The sequence below is a fragment of the Apis mellifera genome, linkage group LG13, assembly GCF_003254395.2.
Source record: "Apis mellifera strain DH4 linkage group LG13, Amel_HAv3.1, whole genome shotgun sequence".
NCBI lineage: Eukaryota > Metazoa > Arthropoda > Insecta > Hymenoptera > Apidae > Apis > Apis mellifera.
In genome coordinates, this window is record NC_037650.1 from 4,723,799 (window position 1) to 4,750,253 (window position 26,455).

Sequence of the window (26,455 nt, forward strand, 5' to 3'; positions counted from 1 at the left end):
ACTCGCGAAAAATAAAAAAAAACTCTCTTCGAGAATGCAGTTGGTCGAGAATGCAACGTCCATCGGTGAAAAATATTCTCGAGATCAATCCATTTCGGGGTAAAAGTATTCTCGAAAGTAATTTCTCAGCAAGTGAATATTGCATTCAGAGCGAGATCAACTTTTTACTCTCGAATGTATTCGCTCGCTAAGAGATTGAAACTCTCTCTCTCTTTCTCTTTTGGCGAATCTCTTTCAAGACATTTATTAATTTATTTATTTATTTTTTTCGCTAGTGGACCACGTTGAAAAGTAGAAATTATTCTTGAACGATCACTGTGAAGAGGAGGAAGAAAAAAATATCGTATTCATTTGTATAAAAAAATCTTTGGGAAAAGATTTCATCCAGGAAATGGAATGACAATCAGAAAGGGGATACCCTCTATGATCTATGGCGAAGTGAAACACGAAGCCCTAACGTTAGATTTTCGTCTGTAACCCGATTTACATTCGACGTGGTTTACCCGCCGGCTACGGTAAAACCAACCATCCGTTTCGTACCGTTGTTAAGCATTATGCACAGAAGAAACCGCAGCTTCCGTTATACAGCTTTGTGTTTTAATGAATTTAAACTGCACGGGGCGGCGATTCATTCGTATTCAACGAGCCGTGGACCGAAAGCCACGGTGGAGAATTTTGCGCTCGGAGTGTATATATGGGTCCAGGCATACGTTCTGGGAGAATATATACAGGTTTCAATGTATCAACGTCTGGTTAAGGTTAGATTGATTAGATCGTGTTTCAACTGCGCCCCAACTGTTCACCGTACTTGTTCCCCTCGATAACATTTAATCGTCCTCTCCGAAGATTAGACGTGTTAAAGTTTCACTCGTCCCCTCTTCCACTCGTTCCCTCCGCAAGGAGGGCTCGGTTTCTTTAAAATTTCGCGTCTCGACACTCGTAAAAAACTCGTAAAAAGAAGAAAAAAGAATCGAAAGAGATTGTTTCTCCGATTTCTCTTCTCGAAACGTACGAGTCAGAGAGAGAGAGAATCTCTCGTATTCCTCGAGAGTAGACACAGTGTGTAATATCCTCCTAAAAGTATAGTCGTGGATATTAGAAATTCCTGCCGACGGAGGGGAAGCAAAACTCGCGGATGGAACAGGTGTCCGTGTGCACGCACGGTTTGTAACGGCTTCGTGTTACAACCGATTTCCGATACGCCGACACGGCGGGTCCGTGAAACTTTTCCAATGCTTGGATTCCTTGGAAACGCTCTTGGAAGCGCTCCCTTTGCACGGGATATCAAGAGCTCGTTGTTGAGTTGAATCGAAACTGTAGACGTGGTATATATATCGAATCACACTCGCCAAGGATCGGAGAAGCCTCGACGTCGCTTCAATCTCCAACGAATTAAAATTACCAACCATCGATCACCACCGTTCCTTTGCTTATCCATCCCCAAATCCCCCTCTGTTAATCCATCCTCTGTTCTCGAGGGAGAAAGCCAAGATTTGGCGTTAAATTTGTCGAACTGGGTGGAGGAAATTTCCAAGGACGAATAGCAAATAAAAGATGTATATATATATATATGTGTTTCGCAAATAGATATTCGGTCGTAACGCGAGCCGTATTTCGATACGATCGCGTCGATATCGATGGAGACGGGTCGATATCGATGGATGCAGTTTCTTGCACTCGGGAAGAAAACGTCGGTTGGTGCGGATGGAATGGAAAACAAGGAAGGACGACTCGGTTCGATTCTGATGCAGTTGCGGCTGCGTTCATTGATATTCAGCAGAATTTACGAGGGCGATAAACGTTAACGCCGTGCCACACCTCTATCTCTCTCTCTCTCTCTTCTTTTTCCACGATCGTGTCGCCTGTATTGCCGTTATCAAGTGTTGGCGGCTGTTTAAATAAATATTAAGATGGAGATTTATCGGTTGACGCCGACTCGTTATATAACCGATGCTTTCGCATCGATGGTATAAATCACCACGATTTTATACTATTATTTACCCGCGGAGCATCGGTTACCAGGGATTTATTGTATCCAGTTAGCGTCCAGTTTGTGTTTTTGTACCGGAAATTACACGGATCTTTACGTTTCCCCTTCCCTTCGTATTCGCCCGTTATTGACGATAATGAAAGATTCTTGAATATTCGCGATAAAAGGATTCACGGCATTCAGGGAAAATGGGGAAAATCACATTTCTCCAAGAATGAACGTACCCGTCCCGTTTATTTCCAAACCACGTGTCTTCCGTGTTGAAATAATCTAACCAGGTAACACAACGGTCGCGTTGTAAAATTCACGAAGCGCAGCGAGGGAGGGAGGGGTGTTGCGCAACATCGTATTTCTTTGGTAGTTGTGTGCGTAGGCGTTATTATCAACCATGTGTATATCTCGAGGGTGGAAGAATTTGCGAAATTCCGTCTTCGCTGCGAGTTGGCATAATTTTCCACTTCTTCTTTCTCTCTCTCTCTCTCTCCTTGTCTGGAGATCGTTCGAAATCCCAAAGTAGAAGATTTCCTTTCCTCGCTGCTTCCCCGTCACGGGCAAGAAGCTCGTTCGTAATTTTCAACCGGTCGCCGGCCGGATTTTCCTGTTTGCGAGTGGTAACAGTGAAAACCGAAAAGTTAAACCGTGCGAATCTAATTTAAGTTTCTCTAAGTAATAGGAGAGGAAGGGAGGAGGTCTAACTCTAAAGGGAAGGAATGAAGAAGAAAATGGATGGCACGGGTTTAACCACGGGAGGACCGACCAAGTTTCGTTAAAACGTGCTGGTGTCGTGTGCCGCGGGATACGTGGTGGTGGTGGCGCGCCGTTAAGTTGAAAATATCCCTGTCGCGTGATAATTGAAAGGGGAGCGAAACCACGACAAAATCCTTCCCTTTTTAGTCCTAGCCCATTACCCACGTAATATGGAACGTAGTTGCAATTTATCGAAAGGCTTTTCCCAAGATAAATAAATCGTGCCTGCACATCCCCAGATTTAAAAGTATTGTTTCCTGTGTTGTTTCTTTTCATTACGCGATAATAAATCTAGACGGGATTTACGGAGGATTCGGGGAGAATTGAAAATTTCGAAACCGAGACCGAAATCTGACGGTTGATTATTCTCTTCGGGGTCGAGTCTAGTAGTATCTCGTTCTCGTGTCTCGGGAGATACAGTTGGCCAGGGCGAGGTGGGGAAAGGTAAGAGGAGAACTCGTAACACTTGTCACTGGCACGCGATACCGCCAGTTTTGTATTAAGGAGAATGGGGTTGAGGATGGAGGACGATGCCTGACAAATGCGGGCCCCGTACTACTACCTCGTCGAAGCTTTACTTTACTCCTGTCGCGTCGCTAAAAGTGGTACAAATGGAACGTCTGTTTTCCTTTTTTTTTTTTTTTTTACGCTATTACCGGTAAGATCTCTACCGGGATTGTGCAATATATCAGCCGGAATATTTGTCCTGCACGAAGTTGGAAAGCCTTAATTAAGAGGGAAAAAAATATATATATGTATGTACGTATATATTGTACGAGCTTAGCCGCATCGTCCCAAGTTTATCAAGGTTGAATATATTTCCCTCTTGCTGCTTTTTCGCAAAAATTTTCCAAACGAACGTTCTCGTATATTCTCTAAATGATCTCTAAATTTTTCGATCAGTCGAAAGATAGAAATCGTCGCGTGATTTTTAATTTTCAACAAAAGGGTGATAAAGTCTTTCTTTTGGGAACGGAAGAGAAACAGTGGTCGATTCGACGGACGACGACGGACCAAGCCGCGTTTCTTGACTGAGCAAAAGTTTCGGATTGAACGTGAATGATGCAGTTTCGTGAAACGAAACGCTAAAATGCTAAATCAGCAGGTTTACAAATCGGGGATTGTTATTAATCGGTTAACTGGAGCGCGTTTCCAACGTTGGGATGCGATTAATTAGTCGATTTTTTGGGGATAGAAAATTTAAATTTCGATATAATAATATTTAATATGCGTTATTTTAACAAAGCGGGGAGATATTGCGGAAATTTTTTTTCATTCGGCGCATCGTTACGTTAAAAAGACAGAGTGTGGGCTGCATCCAATAACCCACGCGCGGCCCGGTTTTTCGATGTCCTTTTTTTTTTTTTTTTTTGTTAAACAATAAAATTGGGAATTGGAATACGCGAATTTTGGTTCATTTAACGGGGAATATAAAGTAAAACACCAGCGGCAATTCAGTTTGAATCCGGTTTCGGATCCGTATAACGGGACGCATCGAGCCCAGGAAATTAATTGATTCGAACGAATATCATGGCGTTTGCGGTTGTGCAGTCGTTTAATTCTACCTCATTTACGGGTCACCGGGTATCCAGTGAAAAATAACACCGGCCCGAATCGAAAGGATCGAACGAGCAGATGTCATTATTTCCGTATATCAGAAATTTCACACTTTACACGGTCAATCTCCACTTTAACGCAAACAACCGTTTGTTCCTATCAATTTGCATTTTATCAATTCCGAATCAAATAGCGATAAATTAATGACGTTTCGGGTGAAACGATAATTATTCCAAATTTATTCCAAATAATAACGGACGCTTTCAATAATTTTCAAAATTATTCGCGGTTTTATGTCCGATTGGAAAATTTTTATTTTTAACGAAAATTTTATTACTCGAATTGCACATCGATCGCGTATTTATCGATAAATTTTTCTCGTCGACGACACGATTTAGAATACCATTTAAGGAAAATTCTACAAACCGTTGATAACAATTATCAAAGTATCCGATTATTTTCGCAAAAAATCACGTTCCAATTTCGCTTTGAAAAAGAATATTGAATCCAACGGGGTATTATTTTGGGGAGAAGGAAGAAGAGTCATCGTGATTCACAGCGATTGGCCACGAATATTCTCGAAATTAATTAATTAATCGAAAATATTTACTCGCGAAACGCTATTCGATTTCGAAATCGTCGTTTAAAATTTTGAATACGATAATTAATCCTCCACCTAAGGGGATTCATCCTTTCCTCGAATCATATCTTTCACTTTTCCTCCGGATCGCGAGAGAGTGAATTTTCCCCCCCGATTCTTTCGCTTAATCCTTTCACCTCGTCCTATTTCGCCACGCGTATATAACGTATATACACGACGAATTGAAATATCAGATTCAATTTAGGATCGAGAGAGACTTATCGGCTGTCCGGCCAGATTTCGTTCTTCGAGTGGGACGGGGATTCCTCCCTCGCCGACGAATATATCCGCGCCTATTTTTCCCCTCTTTTTTTTTTCTTATCATCTTCGAAAAATCCTGGCCAAGCGAGGCGACCTCTGCAAATTGAAATCCGGGAAACGGGAAAGTTTTCGTTCTCACGAGTTGAAACGTCAAAACGATCACGAATCTGATAATAATAAATAATTCTCCTTCCTCTCCCCTAATGGAAAATTATTGGTCGACAAGAATTATAAGGATAAATTCGTGATTCGAGAGGGAAAAGATTCACGCGTCCACGAAATTTCCCTTCTTGGCGTGGAAGGAAAACGTTGGATAAATATCTGCTCGCGATTAGAGTGCGCTTCCAGAGTGATCTGGACTGAGAATTGTAAATGCACGCCATCGTGGATGTGGCAGCAGCGTCGATGTTCGATCGGGGGAGGTTGGAGGGAGGGAGGGAGGGGGAGTACGGCGGTGGCGAACGGTGGTCGGAGCATCCCTGCCTTATCTCTTGGCCTTTGTGTCCCAGGGACACTTCTCATTTGAAATTTAAGCGGGTTCCAAGCGGCCGGATCAAGACCGAGGCGAGGTGGTTAAATTGAAATTTAAGTTCCCCGTGGAAGTTCGAAATAAAAGCGGCGGCAAATTGGACGGACAGTGAAACGCGTGAAATATCGGGTATATTTGGTAGGAAAAGTTCTGGCCGATCTTGGCTGATTTTTCACGGGATTGTCCGCGGATAACACGCACGGTGTTTCGACGCAATTCAATTTTTTAAAACTCGGTGCCGTTCGGAAAAGGAATCGCGCGCTCAAGGAAATTATTTGAATGGAATTTTGATATTTCTGTGCAATTCGCGTAGCCGAGAGCTGATATTGCCCGAAACCTTTCCAAAAAATTGATTCTGGCTGCCCGATCCCGATAGGAATTACAGTTTTTCGATCGAAATTGCTTGTCGTCGATCAAAGTTTCGCCACGCCGGCAGATATTTTTTTTCGGCTGATGCCATTTCCAACAACAAGTAAAGAACGAACAATTTCATCGATTCCTTTGTACGTACGTGCGAAATCGTTGTATCGAATCATTCTCGAGCGGATGAACGTGATATAGGAACTAGTCGATTGGAAAATAAAAGATGGAATATATAAATAAGCAAAAAGATTTTAATCTCTTGCGCGATATAAAGAAAAATACGTACAAAGGGGAACGGGATCAATCGCTTTCGAACTCACGTTTTTCTTAAACCTTTTATCGTTAGTCGTATCAAGAAATATTAAGACGTTGGTGTCATTTTCGTTAAACGTAATTTCGCAAAGTGCGCATGCTGCAAAAAAAAAACTCCACCCTTTGAGCTCCACCTTTTCTCCTCTTCTTTTTTTCTTTTCCTTTTCAAAAGACAAAACGTTCCAAGATTCCTCTCCTCTGTGCACGGTTGAAACCGTGATATTCCCATTGCGATATCCACACGGAACGCGTTAACGAGTCCAATGGGTTTCGTAATTTTCACTCCGATTCTTGGCCGAGTTAATTAATAAAGTACGCGGCGCGAAACGATCTCTAAGCGCACACCTTTTGAAAGATAAAACGTTTCCAGGATTCTTTCTCTCCCCGTATTAACACGCGACGAAAGGGCGAGAAAACGTTAACGAGGGTCGGAATGAACGTTTCGCGATTCCATTCCGAGTTGTATCATAATCGTTGCGAAACTTATCTCTCGATGAAAACCGAAAAAACTGTTTCTCCTCCTCGTTGCATCGAGATATATTTCTCCATCACGGCGCCAAACGCACGGGGAAGAGAGAGAGGGGTTAAAACAAATGGATCGGGAGAATGGATTTTCATTGCACGAATTTCCCTTCCCTTCTCCTCCCCCTCCCCCCTACTTCGATAGAACACGAACGTTCTCGAGTTAATGTGTTTATAATGTGGGCGGAGCGCGAACGGTAATGAGCATTAATTAAGAACAAAAAAATTGATCGGGATCCGCGGGGATATTAATAGCCGAGCGTGCCAGGTTGTTTCCCGGCCAATCATTAATACCAGTTTCGCGCAGTTTGACCAACGTAATTACGATGAATCTTTTGATCAACGCTCCGATTATTCCGGCTCCGGCCAAATGGCCCCCACGGTTAAATTGCTCGTTTCGAGGTTATCCTCGTTATTGGCGAATAAAAATTTACCAAAATTTATCCCCCTCTCCTTCTCCTCTCATATACCGTTTGACAGACGTGTCGACTGCGTAATAAAATAGTAAACTTAAACTAGGATAAAATTATCCCTTAAAAAAAATTCCCTACTGCAGGATTTTTTGACAGAGAAGATTCGTAAGATTCGTGAACAGAATCGCGTCGAGAGAAAGGAGAAGAGTGGCAAATATTTTCGCAGAGAATTTATTATTAGAAACCGTGAGATGTAAGATGATGGTGGAAGGGACGGATACGACAGTCCTCTTCCCTCGCCGAGAAGGCGCCAAGAATTTCCTTACTTTTTCGAAACGGTTGATTGTTAAGAATTCATAAATCCTGTCAGCGAAGCGATATATCATCGAGAATAATTGGAACGAGGATCTTTTTCATTAGCGGCGAGGAAACAATGGTAAACAATGCGTCGTGTCCAAGTGAGGAGGGAAGTTTCGCGGCGTGGTGTGTCTAGTCGCGAGAGCTTAGCGTTATATACGCGCCGTAGACCGTGCGGCGCCGACCATTTTGGACCATTTCTTACCTAACGAGAAGAGGACTCCTCCTCGTCTGAGTGAGAATCTTCAAGTTCCATCGTTTCTGGTAGTTTCGAACAGTTAGAACAAGTCTTCTTGGGCCGATCTCCATTTCGATTCAAGCGTAGCCTCTCTCTCTCTCTCTCTCTTACTTTATGTAAAAGGAAAAAAGCAACGCAAAGGAACGCCAAGTTTTTTCAAAAGAAAGCTTAGTTATCAACAATCGTATCGAGTAGTAATGGTAGATTCGTGATGAGAAACGAATGCGAGATCGATTAAAAGGATTCTTGGCTTATAATATCGAAATACTTGCTTGGAATATTTGTATTATGTGAAGGATCGCGGAGTTGGTGGTTCATTAGGATCGAAATTTCCGGCTCTCTGTCGGTTTTCTTGGAAGAGATAATTCACGTTCCGAGAAGAGAAGAAAAGAGAACGTGGTTAGGTGATTTTCAGAATCGTGAGAAATAATAAATTCATCGTGTGAGGTGTTTGAAAAGGGGAAGTGAGAGAGAAAAAACGGTGGTATTCGACGAAAGTAAGAGAGAAGAGAGAAACAAACTCACAAAGGGATCCGTCAACTTTGCTCGCCTCGTTGCACTTTTTCCCTTATCCCTCGCGATTTTCCACGGGGACAGCCACGACACTTCAACCCTTTGTAACACTCGACGATCCATCCCTATAGAAGCAGCGAGCTGATTTATTTTTATTGCGGCCGCTCGTCAACTATCACTTCCCTTTTTATTTACCTGCTCGCTCGTTTAAAAAAAAAAAAAAAAAAAGAAAATAACGATTGAACGTCATGACGAACGAGTTGAACGTTTAATGGGTCGTTTCGCGTCCGCGTAACGCGAGCATCACGCTTGATTGCCCACGCTTGACGCTTGCCCGTTCTTTTTTAAATTTGATCTTAAATACCGTTTTAAACGAACCTTTCCATATTCTAGCTCGTCACTCATCGCGTACGAGCGCAATTTTATTTTGTATCTGAGATCCCTCTTCCCTTCAGGAAGAATTCGAATGAAATATTAAACCATCGATGACTCTCGCTTTGATAATTCGATTCGTGTTTAGACGAATATACTTTATACTTGTCTTTCGTACTTTTCCATGAAATTTCGTGGGAATATTTCATCGATACGATATGTACTTATCTCCGTTAAAATATATATATCGAGATTTTTTACAATTGTTGCTGAATAAACGAGTCAAAAGTTTCACGGCGACGTAAAGATATGGAAGGGGGGGAGGAGGAAGGGGAAGATAAGCTCGGTGATAGAATTTCATCGTTATCGGATTTCTGGCTGTACGAGTACAATTGAAAACATGGATGCAAAAATGTTTGTCGAGATGTGTGCCGTATCCATTTTTCCCCAGACCAGACAATCGGAATCGGACGAAATTACGTTACTTGTTACGTGGAATATCCGCGTGCTCCTACTTATAATAATACTCGATGCGATTCGATTCGATACGGGATTCCGTGCATTTTTCCGTTCCTTTTTTTTCTCTCTTCTATATCGGACAAATGTTTTAAGATACTTTTTCTGTTTTCTTTTTTTTAAAAGAATTTAACGACGAAGTCGATATGATGTTACATAAATGTTTCGTATGGAGAAGAATTCGGTCGGAAGGAACGGAAAGTTGCTCTGAGAAATTTGTAACCGCGTGATTGAACGATTTCGAAATTGGAGATGTTGGCTTTCGAATCATCGAAAGCTTGCTGAAAGTTCGCTTTCAGAAGTTGCGGGAGAGAACCGATTCTCGGATCCGTCTTCGAGTAATGCGACAGTCGAGTCGCTTACACGCGCTGATTTATTTAAAATGTCCCCAAACATTTGAAAAGTTGGATGCAACGTGCAAAATGAACAGGAAGTCGAAACTTGTTTCCATGTTACCCGTTCGAGAAATTGTTGAACTTGAACTTTCTTTCTCTATTATCGTTTCTTCTTCTTCTTCTTCTTCTTTTTCTCTGGCAACGATTGAACGAATGAAAGAGTAAATTATATGGAGGAGAGGATAAATTCGTCCCTAAATTTGAACTTTTTTGATCTAGCGCGTGTTGTTTAAAACGAAATGTGATGAAATGCGGGGTAGTAGAAAGGAGAAAGTGTGAAATTACGTGCGCGGTTTATCCCTTTATCAGGGACAATGGTTGGACGAGCGAGCAGGCCGCCAAAGGTAAATTTAACCAGCGAATATCCGGTCGAAGCGCGTTCATCGTTGATTGATATCTTGGAAACGATAGTCGATTCGAAGGAAAATTGCGTTCATTACGCCGCGAACAGGATTAGCCCGCGATAATGAGATCTCGAAATTAACGATTCCTTGGGAATGAATTCTAATTTCCATCGATCAGAGAAGACCACCGTTCCTTAAAACCGTCCTATCTTCCTCCCCCTTCCATTCTCCCTTTAATAGGGAGGCATTACGTTTATCTCTTGGACGAGTAGCCGTCAATGATATCGGGGGGGACGAGGGATTACAAATGAAACTCGCAATTTTCCCAATATTTCTTTCCAATAAGAATCGCATTACCAGCGGCAAAAGTTTGGAACGGGAAGCCTATATGAATCGATTCCGCATAGTCACACGCCAATAAAAGTTTCAATTTAACATTCGAAAAAGAAAAAAAAAAAATCAATGTTGTATCTGAAAATTCGATTCGATAAAAATTTTATTCGTTTTCATACAGATTTTCAAATTGATGTATCTTTTTATTAATTCGGTACGAAGGACGATAAATTTTTATTACGTTTCGATAGATTTTTTTTTTTACAAATTCGATTCGATGTTCGAGTTTTTGCGAACAAAAATTACTCCGATTATTTTATTTTTCATTCTCTCTCTCTTTCGTTCAATTCTTGGGAACAAATCGGTGACACGAAACTTTTTGCCCGTGGTGTACCGTTGGATGGAACACCACCGAGCAATCGCGCGTTCCTCCTCGTTTCTCAATGGAATCGCGTCGAAAAATGCGACGAATTCCAGGATAGTAATCACCAGGCCACGATATCCAAGGATTATCGATATCAGGGAGGGAGGGAGGGAGGGAATACATATCTATAGCCATTATTCGACGAAATCATCACGATCGTGCGCCACGATACGCGTCATCGGGATTTCTCGATGGGAAAAATGCATGTTAATCCAGAATGCTCGATTGTATCACGATGTTCTTCCTCTCTCTCTCTCTCTCTCTCTCTCTCGAAATGGAAAATGGAACGGTACGCGTGGACGATTGCACCGCACTCGATGCAGATATATATATATATATATATATATATATATATATATATATACACGCACGTTAAAGTCGTTTCCTCTGATGGAAAGAATCTCGCGCAAAAATGAAACTGGGAGCTCGTAAATTATGCCGAATATTCAATCGAAACATTCGATGGCGGTTGCGGAAATACATGGAGAATATTCCCTCTCAATTTTTCCTTGAGATTAAATCTCAAACGTCAAAATTCTCGAATTTTATTAATATATCGAAGGATACGGACGTGAGCGGACTTTATTTGCTTTTGTTTGAACGAGAGACAAGGATCTTGGATCGAAATACAACTTTTCGTAGATGATAAAACGTGTTTAGAAGAACTCTCGTGCGGGATGATATAGGATGACGAATGAAAGAATTTTGCGGAAAGAAAAATTATAATTCCGTGACGAGGAAGGAAAGGGACAGTTCAGAGACGGATAGTCAACTTTTCTTACATAGCCAATTCTAACAAATCACGTTGAACGCGATAAATTGGCCGGTTGATCGTTGAATACTTGCTATACCTGTTAAGTTATCAAGAGGATTGATATCATCCAACAAGTGTTTCGCATCGATATCCGGGCTGAGAAACAAGCCGCAGGGAGTGGAATCCATCGGCATGGACTGAATCGGGGGCGGAACTATCGGGCCGTCTGTGCATGAAACGCGGTAATCGCGTTTCGTCGATTACCGGGTCAGGTCGCTGCAGGTAAAACTAACGTCGACCCTTGGATCCGGTACAATAGCCCTTTGTGTCGCTATTGCGTCGTTGTTCGGGGAGATCGATCTTGTCGATAGGCAGACGGGAAAAGGAACAAGTTCACCGACATTTCGACAATTGGCCGCAAATAGGTGATCCCTCCTAGGTGGTGGAAAATCGATGTTTCTCGATTGATAAAAAAGGGACAAATTCGTGATGAACGTTTTTTAGAAAATGAGAAATCTACGTAGAGTGTTAAATTTGAAGGAACGAAATGCTTCTTGCGTATATATATTAATACATACGCACCGATATCGAAAGAAGCCTTTGCTCCTTTTTCTCCGCGAACAACTAAAGACTTCCAGACTTTTCTTAAACTCGATACCTTCACCTTTGCTCGGTGAATTTCTCTCTTATTTTTTTCCCTTCCTTTTCCTTTTTTTTTTTTTTTTACAAAGGTTCCAAAAGCGTTCCAAAAGCACCACCCCGTTGATCATTCATCGAACGTGACCCGCTCACGTTTCATTATTCTAAAAGCCGCCTCCGCTCCTCCAAAGATAAAAATGAGATCTCCGTAGTAGTTGCCGAGCAGCATTTTAATCTCGCCTACATTTTATCAAATCCCATTTACATCAACCCCCTCGTATTGTCTATCTCCCCTCGTCGAAATTTTTCGCGATCCCCTTTTTCGCACCCCTCTTTTCCCATCCCTCGTCGGTTTATACACTTTAAGCGGGGGGGGGGAAAAAGGAATAGCGCAAAGTGTTGCGAACTATCTATTATCTATAAAAAAAAGAATTCGTAAATTCTTGGACATCGAGAAATTTCTCCCTTCAACCAATATCACTTTATTACGAAAATAAATCGTACGAGAATTTTTCTAAAGTCCTTCGACATCGAACGATTATTTATTGATTCATTTTCTTACACGGTTTTTCAAAGAGCTCGCGAAAGAAGAAACGCTGATTATTCGGCGAAACAAAGGGAATAATTACGTACCATTATTTCATCGTAGCATAGAAAAAGAGCGAGAGAAGAAGGGAAGGCTAGACCTCTCCCAGTTTAATTCCATTGTCGCGCATTAAAACGCAAAAGCTGAAGCTTTCGAGATCGCGGTGTCCCATTTCTGGCTTGACCCCCTCCTATATAATGACAACGTCACGCCGTACACAACCGGTTGTCACGTTTTTTAACGAACCGTCCTCGGCTCCATCGAGTAAAAATACACGCCACCCACGACCCATCCCGTTGTTCGTTTCGTCGAATCCCATTAATCATTATGTGATTTGGTTGGAGAATTTGCTTGCTCGTCGATCGAGATACGAGCGTACGAGCATATCCCTATCTTCCGAGAGCGTTGAAAGACTTTTGGTCCATTTAGATAAGGAGGGCAGATCCGATCTGGACAGGGTCGATTAACCCAGCTCGAACGAGGCGTAATTTGGTCGATCACCGAGCTGGCTTCGTGGCTTCGAGCCACGTCTTATCGTGTTTCAGGAGGAACCGGTGCTCCTCCAGGAAATTTCTATTGTACGAAAGAATGGATGGGTCGCGTTAACGCGACGCGGTTGTTGTTGTACAACGTGTACAACCGGAAAGTGTAATTTTTCGAGGCTCGTTGACTCGTTCTTTCTGTTAAGGATTATGATGTAACGTGAAACATATTATTTGGGAATACACGTATCGAATACAGAATGTTTTTCAGGAAACGATCTTTCTCTCTGGTCTCGTTCTTGCTTTTTCAACTTTGAGTTCCGGATGATGAGTTTTTTCCCCGACTATTACACCATGGCTATGCTATGACCACGTGTTTTCCTGCCTTGCCTTTTATCTCCTTTTCACGGCGATTCTCTGCAGGATCGTTCACCATCAGAATCGATCCCACGCTTTGTCGAATGAAATTCAGAAGAATCGAATTTTTCGAGGCTTCGTTAATAATGTTAGGAACAACTTCTGAATTTTCGTGCGCTCGAATTTTCCTTTGTCGAGTCTCTTCTGAGGAGATTCTAAGGATTTTCGTTAGGAAGGGAAGCAATTCTCGAGGCGGCTTCGCTATTTTCAACGATTCTCCGAAGAAGACGCAATAAAATCGCAGCGAGGATCGATACATCCGCGCGATTCGCCAATTGTGGATGTCGTTTATTCGATTCTTATCGAGCAGGTACGAGCGATTAAACGGAAGAGTTACGAGGGGACGTTGGTCGAATTAATTGAATCGAGTGGTTTTCGGGGATGACATGAATTTAATGAAGATTCCTAGGCGGCGAGAGGAAATAAAGGAAAAACAAGAAGAGGAGCGGGAAGTAGGATGACTCGTGCTCTGGAAGAAAAGTTGGAGAAGACGGGGAGGGAAAACGGTTTTAGATTTCTTTCACTTTTCTTTCACTTTGACCCCCCTTTTTTTTTCGCCCCTTTATCGCCCCCAGTTATCTCTCCCAGCTCTCTAGCGTGTTTTTTCCGCGTTGCACCGGCGCCAAGTACCTCTCTGTGAACGTTCTTTTTAATCCCCGTGAAGGTCCACATGGAGGGAGCAAAGCTCAAAGATAAAAGAACGTATCATTTCGCGCGGCGATCAACTCAAACCTGGCAAGTCATGTCAGTTTGACGACGGTTAGAGTTCTCTCTGACAAGTTTTTTTTCCTCTTCCTTTTTTTTTCTCCCTCCTCTCTTTTTTTCTTTTTTCTTTTACTTTTTTTTTTTTTCGTTTTCTAACAACACTTTTGCGGGGTAGATTTTCGACGGGTGTCGGTCGACAGGTGTTTTCCGCCGACAGATGTCGACGCTGGTCCCTTTTTCGATAGCTTCGGCCCGGTGGCTTCGCATCGATCGATCGATAGATCGCAGTTGCGTGAAGTATTTTCTTTTTGAACTGAATTGCTGTCGATACGCGGCTTTTTTTTACATTCGAGGTAAAGAAACGTGGGTGTAAGAAAATATTGTTGGAATTTTCGGCAATTTGCAAACAAATAAATTTTATCCAACGAGGACTGGGTGGACAAAGTGGACGAAGCAACGCGTGTGTCCCGGCGGTAATAAGAGAAATCGTTGCCGGATGAATGACACTCGTGCAATCTTTTGAGCGAGTGGAGTAGAATAATGTTATGATTGGACCCTGGAGTAGAACGCTTGATGGGATAAGTAGAATGAAACAATTATGATCGGACAAGGGATAGAAGGCAATCTTGCTCGGCGAATGAAATAAACGAGTCGTGATGAAGACAAGTGGAGCGAGGCGGATTCGCTCGAGTAAATGGAATAAGTTGGTCAAACGGGTAATATTTTACGTTATTATGATTGGCTTTATTTATGCGTTTATCGATTCGACAGAAACTGGCTGACAAAATGGAACGAATGGAAAAGCGGGGGTCGTATCTTTGCGAGAGGAACAAGGAGTTGCCCCTCTCTCTTTCTCTTCCTTTTTTTTTTTTATATATCGGTCGAGGAAAATTAAATTATGAAGTGGATTGCGACCACAACGGATACGCAACGACGGGTGAAGTGGAACAAATGACTCTCCAGTTTGCGACGGTTGCTTCACGAGAACTTCCTTTGAATACAATTCCGCTAGGTTGGACAGCTTCGATATTTTTCTCCAACACACTTTATCACCCCCCTTTTATCCTGTTGCTTCCTGCAAATTTCGGTTTTGCTCGAGGTGGGAAATCCTGGAAACTCGTTTTATCCGATTCGTGGGAGGTTGATGCAAATGTCCCAAAATAACATTTCCCCGGTTACTACGAAAATTGGACGGGTTTAAAATCCACTATCCGAAGTCGGGAGTAACAAACTCGGACAACACGTCGTTGTTGCTCGTTTCAGAAAGGAAAACTATCCGGAAAACTAACCTAACTTAACTTCCCCTTGGAGAAGAAACAATCACTCTATTCTGAATGGATCGAGCGAACGCACGACGATCAATTCGAGCAAAAATCGTCCATCATTTCTTCTCTCCCTGCCAATTATCGATCGATCCTTTCTCAACGAATAAAATAGAACGATACGAAATCGAAGAGAGAGAGAAAGAGAAATTCCATCGAAGTAGTAAATTCTTGAAACTTGTGAAAACTTGCACGTCCATCGGCGACATCGCCGAACCGCGACAAGCGTCGAACCGCGTTGCGATTTGTCATCTCCCTTCCCTTTCCCCATGAAAAATGTAACGCTCGCCCACTTTTCAGAGAGAGAGAGAGAGAGAGATAAAAAACGGCCGCCAATTCGTCCAAACGTTACAACGTTCCGTATGTAAAGTGTTGTCCTTCTATCACCGCCCTATGAATATTTCATCTTTGCGGAACTTGGTTCGCCCGGGAACGGGTAATTCCTCTTGTATCCTTGCAACCGCCGGTTTTCCCTTTTGTGGGAGGGGAAGAATGGCAGCCGTGGGACGGCGACGGGCGGACGTGTCTGGTCCGGTTATTGCTGGAAGCGGACCGCGGGTCTTCGTATTTCCATCTTCGCCTAACAAAGCAAGTTTTTCCCGTTTCGTTGTTGGCCGAGCTCGCGAAGAGAAATTCGCGAGCTCGGTTATATATATATACGGTTTCGTTTCGGGATCCTTTTGACCGGGTCCCTTGTTGCTCGGTTTTTTGGTAGACGGGAAATTTATGAAATTTAATTGCGCTCTTTTGTTCCCCCTTTGACGTTGACGTTTTGTGTAACCCGTGCATCCCGCATTTACTTTTCTAAAGTGTGAATAAAGGGGAACGAGAAGGGAGAGTTTATATATTCGTGGATGCGAATCGGCTTAAAATTTGCCACGAACGAATACGAAATTTCCGAAGAATTTCGAGACTTGGTTTCGAATAGCGTTAGTTCATGAGCGACGCGACGAAGCATGCGTTCGATGCTTTTTTTTTTTTTTTAAATAGATGAAGAAACGTATTTTCACACGTTAACGTCGAGATTTCCGTTCGTTGGTCGAAGGAAAGGAAAGAAAGAAAGGAAAGAGACTCTGTTGTATTTGCGCTCGAAATTTCGATCACGCGCCGGAACCTGGACTCGAATAATAATTTTACCAAGAGTTGATGGGCCGTTTTGACGACAGGTTGAAAGAAGATAAAAGGAAATCGGAACTGTATCATCCCCCAAAATGTTAATTTCTCCGGGCGGAAAACTTGCGCGACAACGGTGAAAATTTTAAACTCCACTTTTCTTTCCTCCGGTTGGGAAATCGGGGGAAGACACAATGGGAGGCTCGGTGAATTAATCCGTATACACATCGGCTCGTGCAGTTGCACGCGATACAACGCGCGTGAAACCTATTTCCCTCTTGTGTCCCTCATCGTGTTCCTCCGCCGTTCACCCCACTACCCGAGCAAATCCGCTTCAATTGTCGCGGATCCCCTTTCATTAGCATCCGTAACGAAGTGGCCAGTTTTTCCTTAGCCCTTGGTATCGGCTGGTGTCGACACGAGGCCGGAAGAAAAGTCGACCGAGCTTCTGCAAACAAACCTGCTTTTCAATCGGTGCCCGCTATTTCTCCACTCCACTCTTCTCGTAATAAACGGCCGTTGTTTTCGCGGATCGTGTTCGTTTCTCGATTTTACGTGCATCCAATCACGTGTTGTCCCTTAAAAATTTTTTCCCCCTCCCCCGAGGAGAAGAGCTTCGAAGAGGAGGAAGAATCTAAGAAATCCGTTTCGAGGGAGATTAATCTAGGAATAACTAGGGAGATCGCGGGAGATATAAATTGAAAGAAAAGGTGATGGTTTGATAGACGCGATGGATTTCTGGACGAACGTTTCGAACGGAGGGAAATGGAGTTTTATCGGTGTGTTGGGAATCAAGGTAAGGGCAATCTTTAAAAGTAAACCTTATGTAATCCCCATTGGCCGATTATTCGACTTTGAATCAAAAAGAGAAGCTTTCCAACGATGTATAAGAAGACTCGAAGGTAGCTTTTAACCGGAAATGTTTCCATTCTCATGATTCACCGATTGCGTTTAGATCCTTCGAAAGATTCAGATACAAATTTTTTCTACTTTTCAATTATACGTTATCATAGTTGTTCTGTCTATTTTTCCATTGGCCGATTATCCTACGATTCGACTTTGAATCAAAAAGAGAAGCTTTCCAACAATGTATAAGACTCGAAAGCTAGCTTTTAACCGGAAATGTTTCCATTCTCATGATTCATCGATTGCATTTAGATCCTTCGAAAAGTTCAGATACAATTTTTTCTACTTTTCAATTATACGTTATCGTAGTTGTTCTGTCTATCCACGCGTTATCATGGTTGATTGATTAAAATTTTCGAGAGGGAAATAATAACGTAGGATTCGTCGACAATTTCTCGATAGAGGGGAATAATAGGTAAGAATCTCGTCCTCGGCGAATATTCCGAGATTTCATCGTCGAATTGCCAGCTTCTCGAAATACCAAAGTGCCAAGCTCGAAAATTGAATTATACGCGGCGCCTGTGGACGGCGATAACAACGATGCAACGAGCATCGTCGTACCGACAGGGGCCATCGTGCGCTCTCGTGTGTTAGGGTCGATCGGAGCTAGATGTTTGCCGCTATCAAACGGAGAATCGAGACTCTTGGCCTTTTGAACGGAAATCCGCGAATTTCCGCAGTTAAAATTGTCACGAACGCGCCCTTCTTTCTTCTTCTTCTTCTTCTTTGATCCGACACGATTTTACATCCCTTTTTAGCAGAGACTTTCCCCTCCATCCGTGCCAATTTTCCAACAACAACGAACTAATCGCGATTAGGAAAAGTTGTTACCTTCTCTCCTTTCATCTCGCGATATTCCAAGGCAAAGAGATATTTTTCGAATATCTCTCTTTTCGATAAGTTGCTCGAGGAACGAAAAGAAGACCATCGTTGTCAAAGTATATATATACACATATCTATTTAATATTCGATGAGGAATAAATCTGTCCTATCTTGTCTGGCCAAAAAAGAAAGAAAAAAGAATTTGAAACGATAAATCCTCGTATTTCGAATGTCAAAAGCAGATGAAAGGTGGGGGGATTACTTATGGAACAGTCTGGCAACGAAGACGTTGGAGAACAGTCAGCATGCAAATGAAATATTTCTTCCTTTTTTTTTCTTCTTCTTCTTCTTCTCTTTTCCTTCCTTTCCGTTTCCTTTCTTTTCCATTCCCCGGGCTAGCAACGATACTTCATAATTCGGTCACGTAACCGGACAAAAACTGTATAGAGCGTACGTGCCTGCACTGTCGCGAGATATATTTGAACCGAATCTCCGAGAGGTTTAGCTTCCTTCCATCCATCCGTGAGATATTCGACCGGTAACGTAGATAAGAAGTTGAATTTTTTTATTATTATCATTCGAAGGGATTGAGCGCATACCGTCGATGGCCATTTTCGATTCGATCTAGTTGAGACTTCTTAATCGAATTACACTTCCTGGCGCTGTATAACGTAACCAACCGTACGTAACGAATCGTCATCGAAGGTAACGTGATACAGATACAAATTCCCTCGGAAACGTCCCCTTGGAGAGACATTTTCTTCGCCTCCTCTTGATCGAGTTAACTCTTTTCCTCGATTCCTCTCGTTCCTCGATAGATAGATAGAAGGTAAATAAATTCGCACAATTGTCCCTTCCTCTTTTTTTCTTATCCAAAAACGGGGTTATCGAAGGCAGGGAAAGGTTGTCGGGATAAAATATTTATTCCTGTGAGGAGGGGAAAAAGAAAAAGAGAAAGAAAGGGAAAAATTATTAAACGAGCGAGTCGAGGATAGGGAACAGGACACTGTTCACAACAAGGGGAACAAAGTTTGTTTCACGAAGCGTGTATCGTTCGTAGTTTTTTAATTACGTAATGTGACGGTCACAGGCGTCTCTCTCTCCCTCTCTCTCCCTCTCTTCTCTCTCTATCTGTGTGTACATCCCGGTTCGTCGTGGTCACGGTTAACGCAAAGACGAAGCTCTTTTTCCTTTTCTCTTTTCATCTTTTTCTAAAGCCACGGCGCACGGTGCGAGAAAAAGCAAACGCTTTTTCGCCCGAGTTTCATTAGACTGGATCCAGGCCATTTCCTCCGTTCCTGGACTCGTTCCGCGGCGGTCGAGGATAGAGAGAGCCGCGTTGCTCTCTTGATTAAGGGCCTCGAGCAGGTATTAAAAATTCCGCGGCTTAGGGTTAAATTTAGACAGAGTGGGCGACAGGCTCTAGAGGAGGGAGCCAGCTATTTCGCTCTCTCGTGAAATTGCCAAGTGGAACGGATTTATCGGTCGACCTCTAGCTTTTTCTCGAAAATTTTCGAAAAATTTGCGCCAATTTGCGTTCGAAAGAATGTCGACTTGGAAAGAATGAACTCGCGTCACGATCTTAATAATTATTTGAAGTTGAACCCGTTTTGTTGAATCGTCGTATTTCTCAACGACGATGTCGACGGGTGTCGTCGTTGAGCGCACACGTTGGGCGGAATTACGACGATAGCTCTCGCGAAAGTTTGAGCGGTTTCCGTGCAAAAAGTGGAGGGTGGGGGGTAGAGAAACTTTGGCCAATTTATGGGAGGCGAGTTTGTCCCTTAAACGGAAGCGACTGTCACCGGCATGAGATCGGTTCTTCGGATGGAAAAGCGTGGTTTCGACGTGGTTGAACGTTTTGGACGTGGTTCTTGATATACAAATTTCTCGATACAGATTGATATATCCTTCTGCGAAAGATAAAGTTTACGAAGGGTTACTTTCTCTCGTTGAATTTCTTCCTGAAAGAAATATGGAAAGGGATTGTGTCGAGATTTGCTCTTTCTCTCTCTCTCTTTCATGTCTGCACAAAATTTATCCGCGGAGAGATAATCCGCAAGGAAAACAAAAGAAAAGGGAAGAGAAAAAAAAAAGAAAAGCATAGCAAAGATGTTGGTAATACCGCGTTTATCCGAGGGATGCTTCCCGCTTCGTAGCGAGAAACTTTGATCATTTAAATGCAGATCAACCTGTACATCTTTGTTTGCACAGTCACAATTCAAGCCCTGTCATGGAAAGTACGAACATATCCATTCATTCACGCTTACAGCAAATACGAGCACACGAGGCTTTACGAAGTTAACTCTGAAGAGAAGCGAGAGAAGAAGAGGCGACATCTTACGCTCCGACGAGGAAGGGGATAGGGAGCTTTGTGATCCCGCGTGTAATTCGGTATCATTTGATTATCTCTGATTATTCAGCGTCTCCCTTTCTTCGCTCTCCCACCATTGTCTCCCACCGTGAAATTGAAAGAGGGAAGTAATACTAACAATTACACATCAAGTTCCATTTATCTCCAACCTTTACGACTTCCACTTAATAATAATTCCATCGATTCCAAGATTCAGATATCGGCCCGACTTGAATTATTACAATCGAGATCAAACTTGGACCATTTGGAAATGGAACAATATTTGAAGAATAAGAGATATATAGATGGAAAATAATATACGAATTATCTGTAAATTTTCTTCTGGTTCGTCAGAAAGATTAGAAATTAAATTCGCGTAATCATTCTCGAATCGAGAAATAGTGAAATTTTCGAGGATATTTTAAGATCCGCGAAAAATAAATAATTATGAGGAATCGAAAGGTTTAAAAAGTAGGTAAAAGATAGTTTGCCCTTGATTTGGAGATTCGACAAATCGTACACACCGTCGTGTCATCTGGTTACGAAGGCAATTTTCGTTACGCTTGCCAAACTGCATTGCCATTGTGTACTTAGGCTGCTCTATTAACACCCTTATTGCATCGCGGTGATGGTGGTGGATAACGTTTGCGTGTGTCGTTTAATTTATGCGCATAATCTTGATGATTAAGTAAACAGAGGGCTTCTGTTCGACGTTCGGTCTTCTTCTGGTACGTCAAGTATCTCGAATAGGGATGGGGTGAGGAATGTCACCGGGGGTTGAATTTATTATATAGATATACTACCCCTTCCACGGGTATATCTGACACTATTTTGGGTAAATGAACCGGTCGTAATTACGAAAGCCAAGTTCAAAAGGCATTAATCCAGGTAGACGCTTGTTTGTTAAATATTTTATTATAATCTATTTTAATAATAAGTATCATGGCTGGGAAAGTAAGGAAACCTTGGAAACTTGTGGACGGGGATGTATTTCTGCCGAGATCCATTGCATTAAAGTTAATTAATAATCGATTGGAGAGCGAGAGGGTGGAAGAGGGTCGAGCTCATCAAAATTCTTCCACCGTTCTTCCACCCGGAGGAATTTCGAATTTTCGAAGGATTTTAAAAACACAATCCGATAATTATCATTATAATCTAAGATTAATCTGAAAGTAGGCAACTTTTCTTACACTTTTCTTCTTCTTCTTCCTCCTTTCTTCCTTCGTTCGCTTCGATCGATCTCGAAATAAAGAGCACACTTTCTTATCGCCGAGACGATCCGAGAGGAAACGAAACGAACAGAATCGAGCACCGCCTCTTTAGATCGCGATCTAAAGATCTTCTCGAGCGAGGTAAATAAAACCGTATATCAATGCAATCAAAAATGATGAAATCGAACGTGAAGAATTGAACGGGTTGTATATTCTATCCGTCGTAATGGCGATGGTGCAATTTCTCTCCGCGCAGATGCATTAGTATCGCGGATGTAATTTCTCCCCGATTTTTCCAGATATTTTTCCACTCCCTCCCCATCTTTATCAAAGTTACTTTCAACGCTTATAAAACATTCTGAAACACGTACGCGGTGTATATAGGGACCGTGGGTGGTGCGAGCCACGTATCTAGGATGGAAGAACGTCTGCGCGCTACTATTTTGCGTATGAATAAATCTTGGAGCCGAGGATGCATTATTATAATCGCATTAACGCGACTTTACGAGACTGTTGGAGGAGTAAATTGAATCGAATAAATCGCGCGTTTTCGCGTGTATATAAATTGGCGCGGAGGGAAGAAGGGAGGATTCTTTGAAATATAAATTCGTTGATAATGTGGGGCAAAATAAAGGCCGTTCGTGGCGCCTCGCTCGAACGTTGAAAATATCGTTGAAAATAACTCTTTGAGGTAACTTCTTTCCCTTGAATTTAACGCGGTAGAATTTTAGTAAAATCGCGATGAATCTTTCCCCCGATGATTGTATTTGGAATCCGTCCAACCTCGAAAGAATCGTTGAAAATTTCCTATGGCAAGCGACGCCATAGTTTTCCGCTTTCTGCGTAACGCGATGATTTATCCTCGCTTCCATGTTGTTCCAGCGTTTTCTTAATCGTTAAAAAAAAAAAAAAGAAGAAATTCACGGGAGATAACGGCAGAGACAAATCGCGGCCGCGCGCGATTTATCGTGGCTTAATCCACCGATATCCAGGCATCCACCGATACTCGACGATTTTTCACACCGACCGACCGCGGATCTATCGTTGAAATTCGGCCAATACCCCCGCCACCAGCTCGAAACAACGAGGAGGAATTTTTCGCCCGAAAGAGGGGGATAAAAATAGAAATAGACGATGGCCGCGTCTAGAAAAAAGCGAGGAATTTCACGCGACGTCATGACACGTTCGGGAGATCCGTTCGTGGGAGGGGGGGAGGAAATGAGAGAGGAACAGTGGAAATACAAGCGGCCGCGAGGCGATAAATCGTTCTCTCCCTCGGCGTTCTCTCCACCCGGTCGAATACGGAAGAAGCGGTGTTCTCCGCCACTCGGCGTGGAGGATTACCGAATCTCCTATCGAGTCGATCGATTTTTCCACTCTCTCTGGGGCTTCGAAATTGCCTTGATTCACGCCTATAATATTCTCCCCGGTTCTTATTAAACCTTCGTTTGCCTTCAATTTTTTATCGAGAGAAAAAAGAAAATTCTCGCGTTCAAATTCTTTCGCAAATTTTCCAAAATTCTCTTCACGAGAAGAGACGAACGAATGCTTGCTCCGTCGTCTTTGATTTATGCAACGGAGAACGTTGGAGAAAGGGAAGGTACGCGATGACTATTACTTGATTAAAAAATTTTAATCAATCCGATTCGAATATTAACGTTTATTAACACCGGGTGAATAAATCTTTGACGATAAGGTCCCGATATCCAGTTTGAGTAGTATCGCGGAATAAGCAAACTGCTCCGATATCTTAATCCAAACATCCAGGTTTCGAAGATCGGGCTTCGTCGCAAATATCGGAAGTACTTCGCGTCCCCTATCTCCTCGTGCATATGCGCGTCCTTCTTCCCTCCTCTCTCTTTCTCTCTCTCTTCCTCTCTCGTCCTCCTGATACCAAACTTGCTCAACTAAGTTCTTGGTGAATGCGCTTAACAACCACGAGACTTGTCCCTCCCTTTCCCCGGACCGTCTGCCCTATGATTTAACGACAAACTTTGCGGTCTTATGTGTGAACGCGGTCAAATTAGCTGGATACGTATCTTATTTAGACTTGCGATAGTAATTTTAAAGTTTAAGGTATGGTACTTGTAGGGGGATAGTGACGCGTCAACGTGACTCTGCTTCTCCGAGACGATGCAAGAAGAGAAGCTCCGTCTTGTGTGTCTTCCAACTTCCTCTGTATGTGTGTGTGGGTGCGTGTTTGTGTAATGCGGTCAGATTAGCCGAAATACGGGGGTATTGCAGCCGGTTATTTAGAATTACATTTGACAGTTTTAAAGTTTGAATGGCGCGGGTCAAGCGGGTGCGCTAACTTGACTTTAACTTCGGGATTAATTCCATGGGAGGAGGGGGAGAGAAAGGGGGACCCTATGTTTGAGGTTTTGTTGGGCAAATTCGTTCGGTCAAATTAGCTGAATATTGTAACCGGTTATTTAGACTTATACTTGACAATTTTGAAGTTTGAAACGGCGAACAAAGCCGTGATCTCTCCGCCCGGGGAAACGGCAATCCTGGCAGAAATTAGATGTCGTCTTGCTGGATCAAACTTTGCTGTTTTGCATGTAAATGCGGTCAAAAATTAGATAACGTACGATTATTTCCACTTCGGGTTCGACAATTTCAAAAGTTTTCAATGGTGACAAGGGTCGACTTCGAAGGCCCTCCCCCGACCGGAGAAGGATATTCTTTGGAGGGAGGATTTTCGCGGAATGGGAGAGGATGCTCGAGAGAGGTTTGCTCGCCAGATTATACTCGCCCTTGATACTCGTTACGCGGCAAGATTTTAAGAATCTCGGATGATCAAGATATATAACGGATACAAATATAAGGATTATTTCTTTATCTTTAAACTTGCTCCCCGTGGAAAAAAAAATAAAGAAGAAAGAACGGAAAATCCATTCCTATGATGACACAGTATATTTTCGTTTCAATTTTACAAGGCTCGTAATTCTTACTTCGAAGATCTTCTGTCGAAATGATTCATTCGAAACGAACCTTTGATCGATCCTCTTCAATCTCTCTCTCTCTCTCATCGTGAATATTCAGAATGTTCAAAACGATCGTTAGACACGTCGTCGTCCGTTGGAAACTGGAAACCCGTTTCGTTTGTTTCTCCTCCTCGTTCGATTCCCACGCTGTTCCACGCGCGAAAGGAAATTATTGCGCAATTTAAGAATCGACGGGGATGCGCGCGTTTCCTTTATCACGCTCCATGCCCGCCCTGACAGGGATGAAAAATTACGCGCCCTCTCTCCTCCCCTGTAACACGAAATGAAAACCCGTCCCTCCACCAGGAAACCGCGTTTCATTCGCTAAAAACACAGCGTACACACACACGCACACCCGGATTGATTCATATTTTATTCATGGGACGAGCAACCGGTACCGGTTTCTCTTCCGACTTCTCGCGAGTCGTCCTCTCCCCTCCCTCTCGTTTCGCTTCGCCTCTTTTTCCCAATATTGCGGCGGCCGGTTGTAATGTTCCGCGACAATAACGCGCGCCACGTTTCCAACCAGCTTTTCGAGGATTTTCCCGCTGTTTCATAATTCAAATCGAACGGACGAAAATTCTTTTAATGGATTTGCGAGAGAGAGAAAAAAAAGACACTATTCCGCGACGCGGTTTTTCAGAACCGTCGATGATTATCGGCCGACTAGAAAAATATCATCGACGAAATTTATTTATTATTTGAAATTTTCTCTAAGTTTAAAGTTTTTATTGTTTTTGTGTGTGTGCAAGCATTTTATTCTATTTCTCGCGAATATTTTATCGAGTAAGAGTTTCACAGCTTCGAGAAAGTTGGCACTTATATAAAGCTAGCACTTATATTACGAGCGACGAGTTTCTCTACGAGGCCGAGGAAATTGTTTGAAATTATCTCTGATCGCGCGAATTGAATGGATTAAAAAAAAATAATAATAATTTGGCAAAATTCGAAAATCAAGGCGGATTCTATCTGGGTTCCCGTTTAATTAAAACTTGTGAGTTTCACGTGGCGGGCGGTGGAGAATTTGTTTTTCAAGAGGGTGGAAAATAAAGTTTGGTCGTTTATGGCCGGCCCCTTAATAATGAACATTCCGGCGATTAGTCGACCCGATACGTCGAGTCGACGGTTCTTGCATTAATTCGTATTTTGGCCGCAATCGACCGTTTTGCTTGCAATTGCAAAAAAGCTGCAATGTATTTCGAGTACGCGGCCGAATTTTGAACGGATGATCATTAAATAAAAGAAAATGTGCTTATGTTATTCGGTGTGGCCACTCCAAAAATCACGAGTACTCTCCTCTTTCGAGCGCTCTTGCTCCACATCCCCGTCCAT

The 26,455-nt window shown here is 42.7% G+C and overlaps 1 protein-coding gene across 5 annotated transcripts in view; it reads left to right on the plus strand.

Moving 5' to 3' along the window:
* Positions 1-26,455, plus strand: part of 5-HT1 (serotonin receptor) — a 106,152-nt gene that overhangs the window by 43,945 nt on the left and 35,752 nt on the right. Inside the window, exon 1 of one of the 5 annotated variants that reach the window (XM_006560051.3) lies at positions 17,626-17,640. The exons of the other annotated variants lie outside the window; for them this stretch is intronic. The gene's annotated coding sequence lies outside the window, so the exon portion shown is untranslated. Of the gene's footprint in view, positions 1-17,625; positions 17,641-26,455 lie in introns of those variants that run through there. 5 annotated transcript variants of the gene reach the window in all.